Source organism: Oryctolagus cuniculus, chromosome 3 (assembly GCF_964237555.1).
Source record: "Oryctolagus cuniculus chromosome 3, mOryCun1.1, whole genome shotgun sequence".
In the NCBI taxonomy this organism is placed as follows: Eukaryota; Metazoa; Chordata; class Mammalia; order Lagomorpha; family Leporidae; genus Oryctolagus; species Oryctolagus cuniculus.
This window is the reverse complement of record NC_091434.1, coordinates 180,698,620-180,719,717: the sequence shown is the minus strand read 5'-3', so window position 1 is coordinate 180,719,717 and position 21,098 is coordinate 180,698,620. Positions and strand designations below refer to the sequence as shown.

At 40.8% G+C, this 21,098-nt stretch overlaps 1 protein-coding gene and 1 pseudogene across 1 annotated transcript in view; one reads left to right on the top strand and one right to left on the bottom strand.

Annotated features, from left to right (window-relative positions):
* KEL (Kell metallo-endopeptidase (Kell blood group)) overlaps positions 1-21,098 on the bottom strand; it is a 304,774-nt gene that overhangs the window by 187,395 nt on the left and 96,281 nt on the right. The window lies entirely within an intron of this gene.
* LOC100350993 (EKC/KEOPS complex subunit GON7 pseudogene) lies at positions 11,881-12,201 on the top strand (annotated as a pseudogene).

Sequence of the window (21,098 nt, the reverse complement as noted above, 5' to 3'; positions counted from 1 at the left end):
TCTGGCCTCGGAATCAGCCCTTAAGGCATGCGGATCCGGCTGAAAAGCCCATGAGAGTATTTCAGGCAGGGAAAGCCAAGACACTCTGAGGGGGGAAAAAAACCTAAATGAAAGATCTCCGCAAGTGAGATCCCAGTGGAAAGAACAGGTCATCAAAGAAGGAGGTACCTTTCTCTGAAGGGAGGAGAGAACTTCCACTTTGACCATGGCCTTGTCTAAAAATTAACAGAGTCAGTGAACTCAGGGGGCTTCCATAGCCTTGGCAGCTCATGACAAGAGCCTAGGGTGATTACTGATGCCATAAACAAGAGTGTCAATTTGTTAAGTCAACAACAGGAGTCACTGTGTACTTACTCCTCACGTAGGATCTTTGTCCTTAGTGTGCTGTACATTGAGATTTAATGCTATAACTAGTACTCAAACAGTATTTTTCACTTTATGTTTCTGTGTGGGAGAAAACTGTTGAAATCTTTACTTAACGTATGCTAAACTTATCTTCTGTATATAAAGAGAAACGAAAATGAATCTTGATGTGAATGGAAGGGGAGAGGGAGTGGGAAAGGGGAGGGTTGCGGGTTGGAGGGATGTTATGGGGGGGGGAAGCCATTGTAATCCATAAGCCGTACTTTGGAAATTTATATTCATTAAATAAAAGTTTTTTTAAAAAAGATATTTGTAAAACTTAAGAGTGGGAATTGGGGATGAAAGAGGAAGAAAGTCGGAGCATGGGCGGGAAGGAGGTAGAGTGAGAAGTATCACTGTGTTCCTAAATCTGTATATATGAAACTTATGTAACTTATATAAAAAATAAAAAAGACTGATCAGGAACTCCATAGGTTATAGGATGGGAGGAAGGAGGAAATAATCAGTAAGATGAGCACAAAAGTTGCAGAGATTTTTATATTAAGGCCTAACAGGCTCAGATCAGATGTCTTTTCCAAGAACCTTGCTCTAACTGTCTACCAATTGTACTAAGTGAATTCTTGAATGTTTCCATGGCGCTCTGCAAATTTCTACTACATTACACACCAGTTAGGGTCTATGAGCTTAGATTTGCTCTAATCTATGAGCTTTCCTCTTAGCTGGTACATAAAAGGGACCAAGTAAGCATCTGTTACACTGAACTGTTCTACCATCCTCAATATCCTCTATCCAATGCAATTTATTTTGATTATTTTCTCATTAACTTTGCTTACATTCAAACAAAAAAGCATTAATATAAAGGATTTTGAATTGAGTTTTACTGGCTATTTATTACTGCATATGTTAAAGAGAAAACATAAGAGTTGAATTTAGTATCTTAATCCTCAGTTTTAGTATCCTGTCTGTGCTCTTCTACTATCTTTTCTTAAGACTTTTCTTTTATTTGAAGGGCAGAATTATAGAGAGGGACGGAGGGTGGGAGAGAGGGAGAGGAAGAGACAGGGAGAGACAGGGAGACAGACTGATAGAGATCTTCCATCTACTAGTTCACTCCCCAAATGGTCACAATGGCTAGGGCTGGGCCAGGCCAAAGTCAAGAGCCTGAAACTCCATTCAGGTCTTCCACGTGGGTGGCAAGGCCCCAAACAATTGGACCATCATCAGCTGCTTTCCTAGGCATGTTAGCAGGAAGCTGAATTGAAAGTGCTGGGCTTTCAGTCAGTGCTCATATGAGATGGTGGTGCTGCAGATGGTAGCTTTACCCACCATGCCACAACACTAGCCCCAGTTTTAAGACGTTACCATTAGGGGAATGTGGATTAAAGGTATGAAAGATTCATCTTAATATTTCTTAAAAATAAATGTGGGAGGCCAGCGCCGCAGCTCCCTTGACTAATCCTCCACCTGTGGCACCGGCACTCCAGGTTCTAGTCCTGGTTGGGGCGCCGGATTCTGTCCTGATTGCTCCTCTTCCAGTCCAGCTCTCTGCTGTGGCCCAGGAAGGCAGTGGAGGATGGCCCAAGTCCCTGGGTCCTGCACCCACATGGGAGGCCAGGAGAAGCACCTGGCTCCTGGCTTCAGATCAGTGCAGCGCGCTGGCCGTAGCAGCCATTTGGGGGGTGAACCAAAGGAAGGAAGACCTTTCTCTCTGTGTGTCTCTCTCTCACTGTCTAACTCTGCTTGTCAAAAAAAATGTGGGAAAAAATGAGAATCTACTATTACATCAAAATAAAAAGTTTTATAAGTAAAAATACCTGCACACAAAATATCATTATATGTTTTTTAAAAATATATACAGAAAACAGATACTAAACAGATCAGAACTACTGTAAACTAGTAGGAAAGCAGGGGGATGGGAGTGAGGGATGAAAATAATTGAGCCTAGAAGTTAAAATGCCAGTTAGAACACCTGTACCCCCTGGATTTGATCCCAAGCTCCAGCTCCTGATTCCAGTCTCCTGCTAATGCAGACCCTGAAAGACAGTGATGATGGTTCAAGTAATTGGGTTCCAATCACCCATATGAAAAATCTCAATTGAATTCACTCTTGGGTTTGGCCTGAGCCAGCCCTGACCACTTTAGAGTGATCAGTGTATGGATGATTCTGCCTCTTCCTCTCTGCCTCTCTACCTTTCTACCCTCAGTTACATAAAAATTATAAAGGACATCAGTTGTTAATATAAGCAAAACTTTTAAATTCCAAAACAAAGCCCTTCAATTCAGTTGACTCATTTTTGGCCCATTACTATCTGATTGTGAAACAGATTCCTTACTATGAAATAGGATCTCCCATTGAATGTATACAAAGCCATAAATCAAGCATCATAGCCAAAAAAAAAGTAACTCTCTATAGTATGAAACTTACATGATGCCATAGAGCTCCAGATATAGTCAGACATTGCATAGTTGATTCAAATATCACATAATATAATCCAATTTAACCCAAGGGGTCATGTATTTATACACTGTATCACTACAATAACAAGTTTACATTTCAAAACCCCATGTTTTGGGATTATGTTAACTGACTCATTTAAATTATTTAGATAATTAATTTTCAGGGCATTCTGCCATTACATAACAATACAATCTCAGTTTAATAATTAATTACCTTAATATTTTTGTCTTAATGCTCTTGTTAACCTTTCTATGAAAGCATGTTTAAAGGCAGAAAGGAATTTTGTGTTGAGTTTTTAGTAGATATTTATTTTTATGTATTTTATTTACTTGAAAAGCAGAGAGAGAGAGAGAGAGAGAGAGAGAGAGAGAGAGAAATCTCCCATTCACTGGTTCATTCTCCAAATGCCTGTACACAAAGGCAGGGGAAAGACAAAGTCAGGATCTAGGAGTCTCTCCCATATGACTGACAAGGATCCAACTACTTGTGCCATCATCAGCTGACTCCCAGGGTGCACTTCAGCAAGTAACTGGAATATAGAATGGGACCAGGACTCAAACTCAGGCTCTTCACTTTGGGAGGCAGGTGTCTCAAGTAGTGGCTTAACAGCTGTGCCAAATTCTTGCCTCCCTTAGTAGATATTTTAAATAAGAAATTACTGGAGAAAATTACTTGCAGACTTCAAATCCAATTCTGGAAACATTTTATGCTTATCAACTTTTTTCTGGGTATATGAGAAAACAAAAATTTCAACTAACTCAGGCCCATTAAATCTTTAACAAAATACTCAAATAAGAAATAACTATTCAGCAACTGCTATATGCCAGGAACTGTATCAGATGCTGTTGGAAACTATAAATGGCACATGACCTCTTTCCTCGAGGAGCTCAAAATCTAGTAGGGGAGACAAGCAAATAGAAAATTATAGTTCAATGTGCACAGAAAGAAAGTTATACAGTAAGGACAAAAGTGGGTTGTAACTGGTTCTGGGGAGGCAGGGCTGAGGAAGGGTGACATTCACATTGTTCTCTAAAAAAGAGTAAGTTTTTGAGTGACAGCAGAGAATAAAATGCATTCAAGACAGGGAGACAGGTTACGCCAGCTTAACGAAATGAGAGGGAACAACTCCTTCCACAGGCTTCGACTTCCTCACTTCCAGTTCTAAATCCCAAGTCCTGCGCAGGGTTTTTCTGGTAGCACTGGGATCTGGGAAACACCTCAACAAAGTGAGGTATGAAGACCCCTGTGTGGGGCGGCATTCTCCCCTGTGTTCTCCGCACCCTACCCCACCACTCTTTTTCTTCACTGACTGCTTTCAACCTCACCTCCCTCCTGACCAATTCCCCGATTCCCTACTCCTTGACAAACTTGTCTGGCCTGAGATTCTTAATGACTATCTTATCCCAATTCATTCTGAATTTTCAGGACAAGCATCCAACATTGCCTTAGGGTTTCCCTTCAAATTCCTTAGAGAGAAAGTTTAATTGGTCCAACTCACAGCTTTCAGATATGTTCACTGAATATCAAAACAGTTTCACACAGTGAACAGTTAACCCAACACATCATATGAATAAAGGAGACATTATGGCCATTGAAAGACTGACTATTGCTCTTCCAAAGCTTTTCTCTATCCTAGCTACATATTATAGTTCCCTCTGGAATATTTTTTAATTCTTGGCAGTATACACAGAAATGCCGCTACTATTAATTTGGGTGAGGCTTCCTAGTGATTACAATGTGCAGACATAACAAAAGCCATGGAGACTACTTCTTAACGCATTGACAGGGAAGAGATGAGCAACTTCCTTGAGGCCAGTGACCACTGAAATCCTTCCAGCTTTGGTTGTCCTCATAAGTCATGAGGTCCAATGCTCTCTGATATCACACTCGGCTGATCCCCCAACAGTTAGTTGCTAATATTAAATGATATCTGCTTCGAAGGAAGGAAGAAGTTTATTCTCTCAAACCTGCATCTTTCCCTTAGAAATTCAGGCATTGCAGATTACAGATTCAGGAATGAGTAAATGGAAGAGGTAGGAGAGTATATGATAGGCTAAATTATCACTCAAATTCCTGCAACACTAAGTGCTGGTGACACTTGCTGTTATGGCTTATGCAGTGATTCTAGACAACTGACTGTGACAGACGGCACTGTCCTCCCCACATCCCTTTACTTGAATTTCTCCGTCTTTTGTCCAGAGCCATCTCCTTCAGTGCTCAGCTTGAAGCATGCTTCTACCTCATTCTGTGCCAGTCTCCATTGTGACCAGAGGTCTAGAGGGACAGGTAGTTACTACTTCATCTAGATAATCTGCCAGACTGAAAAATTACTGGGGAGTATGTTTCTTGGGGTCCCCCTTACACACACTGGACTTTAGAAAAATGATTCTTCAGAAGCTAGTGTGGGTGATCCAATCCTGCCCAAACTATTCCAGGAATAGAAATCACAATGTTATTTTGTATCGCAAAAATCCATGTCTCCCAAATCATCCAAAAACAACACAGCAGGACTATCCCAATGTCATAAGGGATTTAGCTCTGGGGTTCTTGGCTCGAGACTGCAGCCGGATAATTGCCTTGGGCTAGGATAACCAGGAACATCATATGGAAAGAAGAAAAAGCAACAAACAACCCGCTCTGAGGTTGCTAATATTCAGCACCCATATATGTTTTTCACTTTTACTTCAAAGGCAGAGATATAGAAACAGAGAGAGAGAAAGAAAAGATCTTCAAGGTGCTGGATTACTCCTCAAATAGCTAGGACTGGGTCCGCTGAAGCTAGGAGTTTAGAACCCAATTCAGTATTCCATGTGGATGACAGGGACCCAACTACTGGAGCCATCATCTGCTGCCTCTCAGCATGCTCATCAGCAGGAAATTGGATCGGAAGTGGAGCTCAGAAAAATGCACTCATTAAATAAAAATATAAAAATGAAAAAAAAGAAGTGGAGCTCAGACTCTAACCAGGCACTCCACTACAGGAGGCAGGTGTCTCGAGTGGTGTCTTTACTGCCGAGCCAGTTGCCCCAGCTCCCATACTGGAATTACACGTGCAGATAGATACTAATGTGAAAAACATCAATACCCTGCATGCTTGGGCACAATATATCATGGTTACCGGCATCCAGTTAAAACAAGAGTTCATATGCACATGTACATACACACCATCACCATTCCCTATCCCGTGATTCATTATCAATACTCACACATATTTGCACTTGGGCCCCTGAACCTACAAGGTAGACCTGCAGTAAGCTCCTGGCTCCAGGCTTCAGTCTGGCCCAGATCTAGCCATTATAGCCATCTGGGGAGTGAATCAGCATGGATGGAGGAAATCTCTCTATTTTTGTTTCTCACACTCTCTCTTTGTAACTTGGCCTTTCAAATTAAATAAATAAAAATTTTAAGAATAATTTTTAATTTCTTAAAAAATAAATCCTTTGTTCTATAAGCCTCTGGTCTTCTTACTATGTTCCATTTACGCTGTCTTTTCTCTGTCCCCACCATCTTGGTCACATCTTTCACTACCTCCCCATCCTTTATACTTAACAAAGCAAATTCTTCCTACATATCTATGAGATGCCAAAAACTGTTAGGTGTCTTACAAGTTAATCATTTAAGAACTTTATGCTGTTAGATATTTAGATTTCATATAACTATAGGGAGAGTTAAAATGAAATAGGCTGTAAAAGGAAAGTGCATTCAAAATAACGGGAGTTCGAGGTAGTCACTATAATAATGAGGATAAAATATATGCATAAAGAATGGGTTATGGCCAGTGCCGCGGCTCACTAGGCTAATCCTCCACCTTGCAGCACCAGCACACCAGGTTCTAGTCCCGGTTAGGGTGCCAGATTCTGTCCCGGTTGCCCCTCTTCCAGGCCAGCTCTCTGCTGTGGCCAGGGAATGCAGTGGAAGATGGCCCAAGTGCTTGGGCCCTGCACCCCATGGGAGACCAGGAGAAGCACCTGGCTCCTGCCATCGGATCAGCGTGGTGCACCGGCCGCAGCACGCCGGCTGCGGCGGCCATTGGAGGGTGAACCAACGGCAAAGGAAGACCTTTCTCTCTGTCTCTCTCTCTCACTGTCCACTCTGCCTGTCAAAAAAAAAAAAAAAGAAAGAAAGAAAGAAAAAACATGGGTTATGCAAAGCACACCTCAAGGAATGCATTTAATTCTGACCTCTGAAAACATGAGCTGTATGAAGGAATATGGAAGGTCAGAAGCACAAGCACAACTCCAGCAGTCGGGCAACATGAAGGATCAGTGAAAAGTCCAGGTATTGGCTTTATGCAGGAAAATGCTAGGAGACGAACCTATAAGTGCAGATGACATAATAGAAGGCCTGAAATGTCAGATTAAGAAACTTTTACTTTCCTCAGTAGGCAAGAAGGCCAACTTTTGAGAGGAAAGTGGCCCTATCAGAGGTCACTTAAGAAAGGCTAATTTAATAGCAGTTTTGAAGACTGAGTTGAAGGGAAGAGAATGCAGGCACATTGGTTTGGAAGCTATGCTGTGATTACACCGAACATTTTTGAAAGCAGAATAATGTTGCTAAGAAGTAAAAGTAAGTTGGATGGAAATGTCTCTGTTTAGAGCTGGCAATATGACACTGGCTTCTCACACTGGAGTGCCAGTTTGAGTCCCAGTTGCTTGGTTTTCAATCCAGCTTCCTCTTAATGTGCGAGGTAAGGTAGCAGATGATGGCCGAAGTGCTTGTGTCCCTGCCTCCCAAATAGGAAACCAGGATGGAGTTCCTGAGTTTGGTCTGGCCTGGCATGGCTCTGACTGTTCCAGGCATTCTGTCTCTCGCTTCATCACTCTGCCTTTTGAATAAATAAAAAATTTTTTTCCTAAAAAATGTCTTAAACAACGTTTTTATTTGTGGGGTTGAGGAAAAAATGACAAGAGATAAGCCTTATAATAAGTGATTGGTTTCCTTTTTGCTTTATTCCGAATTCCTATACCTCAAAGGAGGACAGTTAATTCTGCAGATTATTTTATACTTCCCTGGCTTCGCTTCATTCCCAGCCCAGCCTGGGATTCTGGAAATTAGCCTGGGCATTGAAGGATTTTGGAAGCTGGAAGTTGAATCAGAAGGTAAATTAAGAGTGACCACCCACCCTAGTTTTCCCAGAGTTAGGTTTCTCCAGGATACAAGGCTTTCATTGCTGAACTGAGGAAGTTCTAGGCAAACCAGGATGGAAGTTAATCTTCCTAAAAAGAGTAGAATGAAAAATGTGGGAAAAAATATTATGGCTCTGATATTGATGAGTTCTCTATGTTCTCTCAAAATGTGTCCAGGGCATGGAAACAGACATTGGGAAGGAAAGTGAGGATGAGGTACCTATGTGTCAAACTCAGGTGGATGAAGCTCCTGATTCATGTGGAGGTTTCTATCGGTAATCAGTCACTCACAGAACCAGATCTCAATTCCTAACCCCGGGGAGTGGAAGGGGTATACCCCCTGCAGATACTACAAGGCATAAGACAGGATTGAACTGGCAGTTAGGAGACTTGTCTCACTTCAGTGCGAATTTGGCAAATGAAATCCAGTAACAATCAATCACATGACTGAAGTGGTGGAAGTGGCAAGCGAGTGGAAATAAATGCATTAAAATGATCTTTGACACAAGGACATTATTGTATCTATAAAACCAGGAAGAACATCCTGTTCCCTCTCCTGGGGTTATATTCATAACATGTGCTGTTTTGTAGCTACCACTGACTTTTCCTGTAGAGGCAGAATCTGCCCAAAGGGACATCTTCAAAGGGTAAGAAAGCATGTTGAGAACTCCTTCCAACTGGCCTGAGGGGATGTTTGATCTTTCTCTTCCACCTGATCCTTCCAGAAATTCTTCTGGGCATTGCAGCCTTGTCCGTCCTCTTGCTCTTGGCTGAGATGCCAGATTGGAGATGTTTACTCTGAACTCTATGTGCAGAGTTTGGCCACAAATATTAAATTGTAATTTTAAATTGTAAGAGTCAACAGGGTGTAAAGAGAAGAGGGTGGCTTTTGCAATTAGAACACATAGACATTAATCTGGACACATCCTATATGTATCATCTTTGGTAAATTAATTTCTAAGATCCTTATTTTTTCATCCACTGCATTGGTTAATCATATATATTTCATAGGAAGTTTTTTAGACATAGCCATAACCATATGAAAATGTTAAGAACCGTGTAGATGAGGAAGGGAACCTCCCTACTCCACCGGTAAAGTAGCTCAGCTCTCTATCAGTGTGACTGTGTATCACCGGGCACACATGATGGTGCGTGTGTGCGTGTGTGCGTGTGTGTGTGTGTGTGGCTCTTCAGGTAACTGCAGCCTATAGTTTTACTTACTAACAGAGTCCTCTCTTTCACTCTTCCTCAATAGATATATTACAAATTGGATGCAATAGCTCTAATTCCAAAGACCAACAGGTTCTACTTCCTATCTCCATTGTGGATGCCTACACTCAAAATGACACTGACAGCTTCCATCCCATTGTGAAAATAAAGGAGGCTGGGTTTGTTTCCCTCCAATTTGGGGATTTGGATCATTGAGTCAGAACATGAACTCTGATCCCAGTCCCAGATATTCGGGTACCCTGATGAAAATGAGCCAAAGTCTTTCCTTCCTACTATCCCTCCCAGCTCTGCCTCTCAATCCTCACTCTTTCACTTTTCTCCATATACAATGAACTCATCCAAAACAGAAAAGATCCCCAAGGAAAGACCTTCTTCGTAGAAGTTCAGCACATTTCTGGAAGTGAAAGTTCGACTAAATCCTTTAGAAATGGAAGATTATAGCATAAACCTATAAAAGAAGAAATTGTCCGCTGTCCCCCAAAAGGGGAGGGTACTTGAACTAAAGAACCTTATTTCTCCATCTGGTTCTCTGGCCCTTTCTTGCTGGACAAGTGGGGCACAGCTGAGAGACAGGACCAGAACAACCTGCCGCACTGGTTTCTAGAAAATGAAAGCTTCATACCAAGGTTGCTCACCTAAAACACCTACAAGAAGCAAATTTTGGAAATAATCTCTGGGTAGAAGGCTGGATATGTCTTCCTCCAAAGTCACTGTAATTGTAATAATAATCAAGTCAAACTGTCTCCTTAACAAAAAAATACATTCTCATGTATTGCTTGTATTTACTTGGAATATAAATAAAATCATTCAAATTTTAAAATGCCAAATCTCTGCATTGCCAGAGAGCTTGATTCAGTATGTTTAGTATGAACCTTCTCTGCACTGCTACTTTTTTGTTTAATTGCTCAAGCAATCATTATGCACATAGTGACTTACGAACCAACCTACTGAATTCTAACACTCCAGCCTCACTGCAACCTCACCCAAACTCTAACCAAAAGCTGTTTGTGGCGTCACCAGGGGAGAATGGATCAAACCTTAATGCAGGGTTTTGACATCTCTAGGCTTATTTTAAAGCACACTGTGAAACGTCCACCTGCTTGGTTATTATCTTTAGCTTTCAGATTTCCCTCAAGATGCTCTCTAATGAAAAGTTCCTGAAGTTTAATCTGTGTGTTTGAGTTCTCCATAGCATTGATGGGTCATCAGAATCTCCAACAGAACTTTTTAAAAAATATCAAATTCCTAGGTCATTTTGTCAAACTCCTGAATGGAATTCTACGAGGGTGGGGCCCAAAAATATGTTGTGCTTTTAAAGCCACCAGAGAAATGTCGATTCAGCCAGCCCAACACTGGCCAACTGGCCATTAGGTTTACTAGTTTCCCTTGGGCTACAAACATAGTCTGTTGGACCTGGGCTCCTCTGCACCTGAACCATTCAGGTTCTTGCCCTTGATCCCTGAGTCCTTAGAATTTTATCTCCATGATCTACTTATATCTTAACCTCTTGTACCATGCTCCCTCACACAGGCAATTCCCAGGTTCCCACAATCACAGGACATGTAGTCTGATGCTCTCTGTCTTCCATGAACAACAGCCCTTTGGATAAACAAACATCTTAAGAAAATGAAAACTTAAAAGATGATATGTAAGGACATCAACTTTGCTACATCTCTTGGAGATGATAAAAAAATAGGAGAATTTTTAAGACTGATAAAAGATGTCTGTAAGAATAACAGCCTGGAGGAAATAAGGTAGCAGCATATCCAAAGATGTGGCATGTCTGGTGGGAACAGCTCTGGGGTTTATGTCAGTGCCTGCTGACTCTCTCATCAACAACTCCACGGGAGCATCATCTGAATGAGCTACCTTTTTATTCCTAGAGCAGGTCAAGAAGACTTAAAATCACTCCCAGAAAAATGCAACATATGACAGCTTGATTGAAGCAGGATGTGTGAACTACTCAACCTCTGGAATAGGGAGGTATCTCTTCTCACACAACTCCAGACCTGCAGAGATCTGAAATGCCAATGTCACACTTCAGGAAATATAAATCTTTGAGAAAAGACAGTTCATGTTCCTAATCAAAGCTATAGATCAAGTTGTATTGAGAGGGATGGCCTACTGAACATTCTAAGCGATTCAGTAAATCTAGAGAAAATACAGACTACAAGTTGAGCAATCCTAATTCAAAAATCTGAAATCCAGAATGCCGCCCAATCAGAAACTTTCTGAGCTACAAGTGGAAAATTCCATGCATGACCTCAAGTGTCAGGTCACAATCAAAATGCAGATACATTAGAAATATTATATAAAGTTATCTTTAGGCTACATGTATTGGGCATATATTAAACATAAGTGAACTTCTTGTTTAGACTGGGTCCCATCCCCAAGAAATTTAATTATATATGTGCAAAAATTCCAAAATGCCAAAGAACCCAAAATTTGAAACACTTTTGTTCTGAAGCATTTTGGATGAGGGATACTCAAATTGTATAAGAATGAAAACTTTATATTTGTTACATATTTTGTGAAAAAAGAAAATCCAAAAGAACCAGTGAGAAATCATGAAGAATATTAAGTGCTTGCAAGATCTCTGAGTATATATTTCTATATGCCACTAGCAAATTGTTAGAATGTGAAATTAAATCATATTATTTACAGCGACATAAAATGTCAGATACCCAAGAATAAATCTAGGCCATGGAGTCAGCAGGAGCGTACGTCAGGCAGAAAAGGAAGCCGCAGAGGTTGCGGGCGTCTTGTGAGCCGCTGGGTGACGCCGACCCCTTTGAGGGCCTGCTGGCTGGCGTGGCCCAGAGGAGGGAGCTGGTAACAGAGCTCTTGGACCTGTTGGGACAACGGGAGATGCAGGACTGGGTGGCAGTGGCTGGAGATGAGGCCTTGGACAGTGAGCTCCGAGAAGGTGGTGATGAAGATGATGCAGAAGATGAAAACAGCATTGATAACAAAACTAGTTCAGGTGGACCATCCGCGAAACAGCCAAAACCATCATCAGCATAACAGTGGCTTTCATGCAATTTTAAAAATTGCTACTCTACCCTTGTTGTTACTGACATTTAAGGAAGACTTGTGCGCTAATTTGGAAAGGCATTTATGTTGTTTCAAAGAAAAATTCTGCCAAAAAAGAAAACTGTTTCTACTGAAGAAAGATAAAATAACTGATTAGAAATGAAGTATGTTTTTTCAAGTAAGAAATAATATTCAGGCCATGGAAATAAAGTAGAATACTAAATTCAGGCTGTGGAAAAATAATAGAATACTTAATAATGTATAAAATCCTCTAAGTTGGTGACTGTTTTTAAAACAACCGCTAGGGAACAGAGCTGTGACACAGCGGGTTAATGCCCTGGCCTGAAGCATCAGCAACCCATAAGGGCGCCGATTCAAGACCTACATGCTCCACTTCTGATCCAGCTTTCTGCTCTGGCCTGGGAAAGCAGTAGAAGATGGCCCAAGTCCTTGGGCCCCTGTACCTATGTGGGAGACCCGGAAGAAGCTCCTGGCTCCTGGCTTCAGATTGGCACAACTCCTGCTGTTGTGGCCATTTGGAGAGTGAACCATCAGATAGAAGACACCCCCCCCCATGTGTGTGTGTGTGTGTAACTCTGACTTGCAAATAAATAAATAAATCTTTATAAAAAAAACACTAAATTGTGATGTCTACATCTTTTAGCTTCTGTTATAAAAAAAATACAGGTCATAATTCACGGGCAGCAACATTTTAAGGAACTCACATGAGCCAATGATGAAAACTGGACATCAGATGGCATAATGTCAATTTTTATAAGTAGAAGGGAAATAAGGAATAGAAATACTGAAGAGAAAGAAGAGTCCTTGAGAGAGACCCATGGAAATTCTGAATTCACACCTACACCAGTTGTAAAGACATCCAGGGAAGACTCCACTCAATGGACATGGACTACTTTCTGATGTGCCTTGTATCATAAGAGAGCCAGGCAGCATGTGTTTTTGTGCTCTGACATGTTATATGTACAAGGACAAATACAAGGCCTTAAGTAAACAATTTGTATTGACACTAACTTGCATATTTTCTCTCCTTCTGTAGCCTTACTTTGTTTTTATTTAAGGGATTATTAAATCCTTTTAAAACATATATTCAAAAAATAATAAATATAACAATAGACTTTCTACATAAAACTGCATACATTATTGAGAGAAATTAAAGAAAGCTGAAATAAATGAAAGTATATAGTATCTTTGCGGATTGTAAAGTCAGTACTGTAAAAGTATTAATCCCTCCCCAACATTAACTGATAAACTCAATGTCATACCAGTCAAAAGAGCAACTTTTTTCTTTACAGAATTTTACAAGCTGATGTTCAATGATACACAGTATAAAGATAAGGATTAGAGGGACTGGTGCTGTCACATAGTAGGTTAAGCATCTGCATGTGGCATTGGCATCCCCTATGATCACTGGTTCAAGTCCCAGTACTCCTGTTACGATGCAGCTCCTTGCTGATGGCCTGGGAAAGCAGTGGAAGATGGCCCAAGTGTTTGTGCTGCTGCACCCATATGGGAGACCCAGAAGAAGCTCCTAGCTCCTGGCTTCGGATTGGCCAAGCTCTGGCAGTTGCAGCCATTTGAGGAGTGAACCAGTGGGCAGAAGACCTCTCTCTGTTTGTAACTATACTGCTCAAGTAAAAAAAAAAATAATCTTTTAAAAAAAGAATAAGAAAATTTAATAAGAACCAATTTAAAAGAATCACTGCAATAAGTATCATGAGTAATGATGTCTATTCTACGCTCCTTTAGTGACCGTAATTTTATAACAGCTCATATTATGAAGCTAGCTTATATAATATAGTCACATATAATAATTGACATAAGGGAAGATCATAGGCCAATGAAAAATATGAACACTTGATTTGCAATGAAATTGCCATTGCAAAACTGAGAGGAGGAGGGGGAGGGAAAAGGAGGGAGGAGTACGAGGAAGAGAATGAGAATGAGAAGAAAACAGAAAACACAGCCGGTGCCATGGCTCACTAGGCTAATCCTCCGCCTGCGGCGCCAGTACTCTGGGTTCTAGTCCCAGTTGGGGTGCTGGTTCTGTCCCGGTTGCTCCTCTTCCAGTCCAGCTCTCTGCTGTGGCCCGGGAGTGCAGTGGAGGATGGCCCAAGTGCTTGGGCCCTGCACCCGCCTGGGAGACCAGGAAGAAGCACCTGGCTCCTGGCTTCGGATCGGTGCAGCATGCCGGCCATAGCAGCCATTTTGGGGTGAACCAACAGAAGGAAGACCTTTCTCTCTGTCTCTGTCTCTCTCTCTCTCACTGTCTAACTCTGCCTGTAAAAAAAAAAAAAAAAAAAAAAAAAAAAAAAAAAAAAAAAAAAACAGAAAACACAAAAACAGTGTAGGAGATATATGGGATACTATAAAATGACCCAACAATGACCCAACATACAGGTCTTAGGAGTTCCTGAAAGTGTGGAAAGAGAGCATGGACTAGAAGGCCTATTTCATAAAATAATTCAGAAAATTTCTTCAATATGAAGAAAGAAAGGGAAGGACATCCAAATAGAGGAAGCACACAGAACTCCTAACAGACATGACCAGAAACGATCTTCAACATGACACATTGTAGTCCAACTTTCCACAGCACAACATAAAGAAATTATTCTAAATGTGCACAAGAAAAACTCCGGATTGCTTTCAGAAGCAAATCCTTAACCAGAGAAAAACATACATGACATAAATTAAAATTTTTCCCATGAAATTGAGATTTTTAAAGAGAAATCAATATGAAATATTAGAAATGAAAAATTCAATAGATCAAATAAATAATGCAGTGGAAAGCCTTAACAGTAGACTTGGTGAGGCAGAAAAAGAATATCTGAACTAGAAAACAAATCTTTGAAAATCTTACAGTCAGACCAAAAAAAAGAAAAAGAGAGAGAATAAAACAGAAAACTTAAAAAGAGTGTTTGAGATTTATGGGATACTATCAAATAACCCGACATATGCGTCTTAGGAGTTCCTGAAGGTGTGGAAAGAGAATGGATTAAAAGGCCTATTTAGTGAAATAAATACAGAAAACTTCCCCAATTTGGAGAAAGAAAGTGACATCCTTGTAGAGAAAGCACATTGGACTCCTAACAGACACGACCAGAAAAGGTCTTTACCATAAGACATCGTAGTTCAACTTTACACAGTAAAACATAAAGAAAAGATTCTAAAACGTGCCCAAGAAGACTTACATCTGACTTCTCATCAGAAACCCTACAGGCTAGAAGGGAGGGGTAAGATATAGTCCAAGTCTTAGGAGAAAAAACTGTCAACCCAGAATGCTGTACCCTGCAAAGCTCTCATTTATGAGTGAAGGTGAAATAAAGACCTTTCACAACAAACAGAAATTGGAAGACTATGTTGTCACATGCCCAGGCTTAAAAAAAATGCTTTAGGATGTATTATACACAGAAACACAGAAAAGTAGCCATCATTATGCAAAAATGTGAAGGTACAAAATCTATAATAAAAGTACATAAGAAATCCAAAGTGAAAAAGGGAATATTTATGGGAAAACTGCAGGGCCAAGTCATTACTTATCAATAGTCACCTTGAATATAAATGGTCTCCACTCTCTAGTTAAAAGATACAGACTGAAAGAATGGATTAAAAACAAGACCCATCTATATGCTACCTACACAAAACACACTCGTCAACAAAAATATAAGTGGACTGAAAATTAAAGGATGGAAAAAGATATTCCAAGCTAATGGAAAGGCAAAAAGAGCAGGTGTTGGCATCCTGATATCATACAAAATAAACTTTAACATAAAAACTATCAAAAAGAGTGAAGAAGGACACTATGTAATGATTAAGGGATCAAATCAACAGGAAGATGTGATTATAATAAATGTATACACATCTAATTACAGGGCATCTGGCTATTTAAAATAATTGCTAATGGATCTAAAGGGATACATAGACTCCAATACAATAGTAGCAGAGTACTTCAACAATCAACTTTTCAATGGACAGATCAATCAGACAGAAAATCAGTGAGGAAACAACAGCGTTAACTAACACTATGGACCAAATGGACCTAACAGATATCTACAGAACATTTTACCCCGAAGTTGCAGAATACACATTCTTATCATTACATGGAACTTTCTCTAGGATGGACCAATGCTAGGCCATAAAGCAAGATCAGCAAATTCACAAAAATTTAAATCATACCATGCATCTATCATCTCTGACAAAAATGGAATGAAGCTGGAAATCAACAATTCAAGAATCTCTAGATCATATGCAAACACACAGAGTTTGAATAAATGTGCCTGAATAAAGAGTGAGTCACAGAAGAAATAAAGAGAAATCAAAAAATGTCTGTAAATAAATAAAGATGATAATACATCATATGAAAACTTGTGGGAAATTGTGAGGGGAGTTCCAAGATGGCAGAGTAGGGAGGGAGCTTACTGCTCTAGTCTAGGAAAAGACAGTTTATAACTTTTATTTCATACATTTATTTATTTTTACTTGAAAGGTAGAGGCAGAGAGAGTCTTCCATCCGCTGGTTCATTCCCAGATGGCCACAACGAAAGCTGTGAAGATCCGAAGCCAGGAGCCAGCAGCTTCTTCTGGCCCTCCCACATGGGTGCAGGGGCCCAAGGACTCGGACCATCTTCCACTGCTTTTCCAGGCCATAGCAGAGAGCTATTTATTTATTTTTACTTGAAAGGTAGAGTTACAGAAAGGCAGAGGCAGAGAGAGTCTTCAATCCGCTGGTTCATTCCCAGATGGCCACAATGAAAGCTGTGAAGATCCGAAGCCAGGAGCCAGCAGCTTCTTCTGGCCCTCCCACATGGGTGCAGGGGCCCAAGGACTCGGGCCATCTTCCACTGCTTTTCCAGGCCATAGCAGAGAGCTGGATCAGAAGTGGAGCAGCCAGGACTCAAAATGATGCCCATACAGAATGCCAGCATTTCAGGTGGCGGCTTTACCCGCTACACCACGGTGCTTGGCCCAGAGAAGATAGTTTTTAAAAAGTGACAAGAGTGCAGTCTCAGGAAAAGTTAGAAAATGGGAGAGGAAACTACAAAAATTAGAGGGGGTGGCAGCGCTGTGGCACAGCAGGTTAATGCCCTGGTCTGAAGCACCAACATCCCATATGGGCACCAGTTCTAGTCCCGACTGCTCCGCTTCCCATCCAGCTCCCTGCTATGGCCTGGGATAGCAGTAGAAGATGGCCCAAGTCCTTGGGCCCCTGCACCCATGTGGGAGCTCCGGAAGAAAGCTCCTGGCTTTGGAACAGTATAGCTCCAGCCTTTGTGGCCAATTGAGGAGTGAACCAACAGATGGAAGGCCTCTCTCTGCCTCTCCTCTCTGTGTGTGTAATTCTGACTTTCAAATAAATAAATCTTTAAAAATAACAATAAAAAATTAAAAAAAATTAGAGGGACAGAGTTGGACCTACATGGAGGGCAAGGATGCTCACAACTCAGGACTCCAGCAGCTTAAGAACCTATGCAACAGCGTTGGAAATGGAGGTAAGGCCAGACCGCAGGAGCCCAAGCCAACAGTGATAAAGCTACAGGAAGAGCCTAGAGGGAACCCAGCTTGGAGCCCCATGGGGGATAGTGTACATGCCAAACTGGAGGAGGAATAACACGTTTCTCTCCCCAATCACTATACAACAGCATCCTATAGCAAGCCGATAGAGTGGGCACCATTTTGGAAATACATAAAAGCTGTGCTCATGTCTGTGCCCAGCAACCAGCTGAGTGGAGACTTCTGACTCTGGTAGGGAGAACTAACAGGGGGCTGGGTGCGCATGAGTGTGGGAGGTTTGTGTGCCACACACTCAGGACTTCTTGGTTACCTGCTGAGGGACATAGCTGGGTAATCTGAGCTTGCACTAAAGACTGCAAAGATCCTTTGTGTGGTCCCTGGGGCAGAGTGGACAAACATTATATCCACTGGGGCTAGCACTCGGGCACTGTCTCCTTTGAGGAGAGGAGCTAAGCTCAACAGATTAACTTTCATTCTGATTTGAGAGAGAGAGAGAGAAGATTCACCATGCCATGCCAAACCTGGGTGTGTCACCTTAGACACATACTTCACCCTGGAGAACTGAACAGAGCTTCCTGGCCACGTCCACTATAAGACTCTAGATAGTCACTGAAAGCAGACACTCCAATTATCTACAGACACATAGTACACAAATAAAAACCACCACAGTGAAAAAACAAAGAAGAAAGCAAATACCAAACAACAAATGCACCAATTCAAGAAGCAACAATAAGGAAGACAACATGACACCCCCAAAAGAACACAACACATCAATACTAGGTTGTGAAGATAATGAGATTAAAGAAATGCAAGAAATGGAATTCAAAAAATTGATCATAAGGTTACACAGAAGTGATCAGAAGCAAATGCATGAACTACTGAAATCCATACAAGAAATTAACGAAAACTTCTTGATGAAATTGAGATCTTAAAAAGAAATCAAATGAAATGAAGAATTTAATAGAACAAATAAAAAATGCAGTGGAAAACCTTAAAAGCAGAATCGGTGAAGCAGAGGAAAGAATATCCACTTAGAAAACAAAGCACAGGAAATTATTCAGTCAAACCAACAACAAGAGGAAATTAGAAAACTGAAAAACACTCTTGGGAATCTACAGGATACTATCAAACGACCCAATATACGGGTACTGAAGAACTGGAAAGGATTAGAAGGCTTTGTTAGTGAAATAATAACAGGAAGTTTCCCTAATTTGGAAAAAGAAAGGGACATCCAAGTACAGGGAGCACATAGAACTCCTAACAGACATGACCAGAAAAGATCTTCACTAAAACACATTGTAATCAAACTCACCGCAGTAAAACATAAAGAAAAGATTCTAAAATATGCACGAGAGAAATGCCAGATTACTTTCAGATGATCACCAATTAGACTCACAGCAGACTTCTCAAAAGAAATCCTAAAAGCTAGGAGACAATGGCAAGATATAGTCCAAGTCTAAAGAGAAAAAAATTGTCAACCCAGAATACTGTACCCTGCAAAGCTCTCATTTATGAATGAAGGAGAAATAAAGACCTTCCATAACAGAAATTGAAAGATGTGTTACCACCCATCCAGCACTGCAAAGATACATAACGATGTGCTGCACACAGAAACACAGAAACATGGTCATTACAATGAAAGAAGGTAAAAGAAGAAAATCTCTCAGTAAAGCTTCAAAGGAAATTCAAAGTAAAAATAGGAATTTTTTGGGAAAATGGCAGGGCAAAGTTGTTACTTATTAATAGTCACCGTGAATGTAAGTGGCCTCAACTCTCCAGTGAAAAGACACAGACTGGCTGAATGGATTAAAAAACAAAACCCATCTGTTTACTGCCTGCAAGAAACACATCACAACAACAAAGATGAACAAAGACTGAAAGTGAAAGAATAAAAAAGATATTCCTTGCCAACAGACACTAAAAAGAGTGGCTGTAGCCATCTTAATATCAGACAAAATAGACTTGAAAACAAAAACTGTTAAAAGAGACATCAAGGCACCATGTAATGACTAAGGGATCAATTTAACAGGAAGAAGTAACTATTATAAATGTATATGAACTTAACTACAGACTACCTGACTATTTCAAAGAAATGTTAAGATGTCTAAAGGAAAACATAGACTCAAATACAAGAGCAATGAGGGACTTCAATACCCCACTTTCATATTGGTATCACAACTTCAGAAAACATTTCAAATTCTCTACTTTCTCTACTAAAAATGAAGACACACATACTATAGGCATGTGGTGACACAGTAACTCTACCAAACCCATTTCCTTTTCCTCCTTGACACACAGCTAGAACACATTTTGTATTCTCTTACATTTTGGGGTAGCTATATGACTAAACCATGACCATGAAGAGGATGGATGAATAACAGAAGCCACTTCCAAATCGTGCCCATAAAAAAACTCTGAAATTCTCCATTCTTTCTCATTTTAATAATTGAATACTAATGCCTACCATGACCTTAAAAGAGACACTAAAAATGGCATTCCTAAGTGCAGAGTCATTCTCTCATTCCTATCTCTGTCATAGATTTTACGTGAGCTACATATAAGCTTCTAACGTATTAAGCTTTTAAGATTTCAGGATTAGGCTGGCGCCACGGCTCAATAGGTTAATCCTTCACCTGCGGCGCCAGCACACCAGGTTCTAGTCCCAGTTGGGGCGTCGGATTCTGTCCCGGTTGCTCCTCTTCTAGTCCAGCTCTCTGCTGTGGCCCGGGAGTGCAGTGGAGGATGGCCCAAGTGCTTGGGCCCAGCACCCGCATGGGAGACCACGAGTAGCACCTGGCTCCTGGCTTTGGATCAGCACAGTGCGCCAGCCACAGCGGCCATTGTGGAGTGAACCAACGGTAAAGGAAGACCTTTCTCTCTGTCTCTCTCTCTCTCACTGTCCACTCTGCCTGTCAAAAGAAAAAAAAAGATTTCAGGATTAATCAATTAAGGCAGCTAAGATTAATTTTGCTAATATGTGCACATATACACATTCATGCTTCTCTCACACTGAATTTGATTCATATTACAACTCTCAATTCAAGACATCTTGGACGTAGTCTCTGGCAAACAACACATCTCAGTATGAATGAAATGTCCTTGTCAATGTCCTAGCGCACTATTGCTTTTATTAAAAGGAAATGCAGAATGGTCATTTAAGTGCCAGCTCCGGATTCGCTTTTAAATTGGTTTCAATCACACCTTTGTTGTTCATTGTCTGTATGACCTGAACAAGTTATTAAAACCACTGTGAGTTGTGTCCTTCAACTTTAAAACACTGCTACATCAAGAAACAGGATAGACAATCTAACGAAGTGGTAACTAGAATACTTGATTTTTACTTTGAACCTCAACTTTGC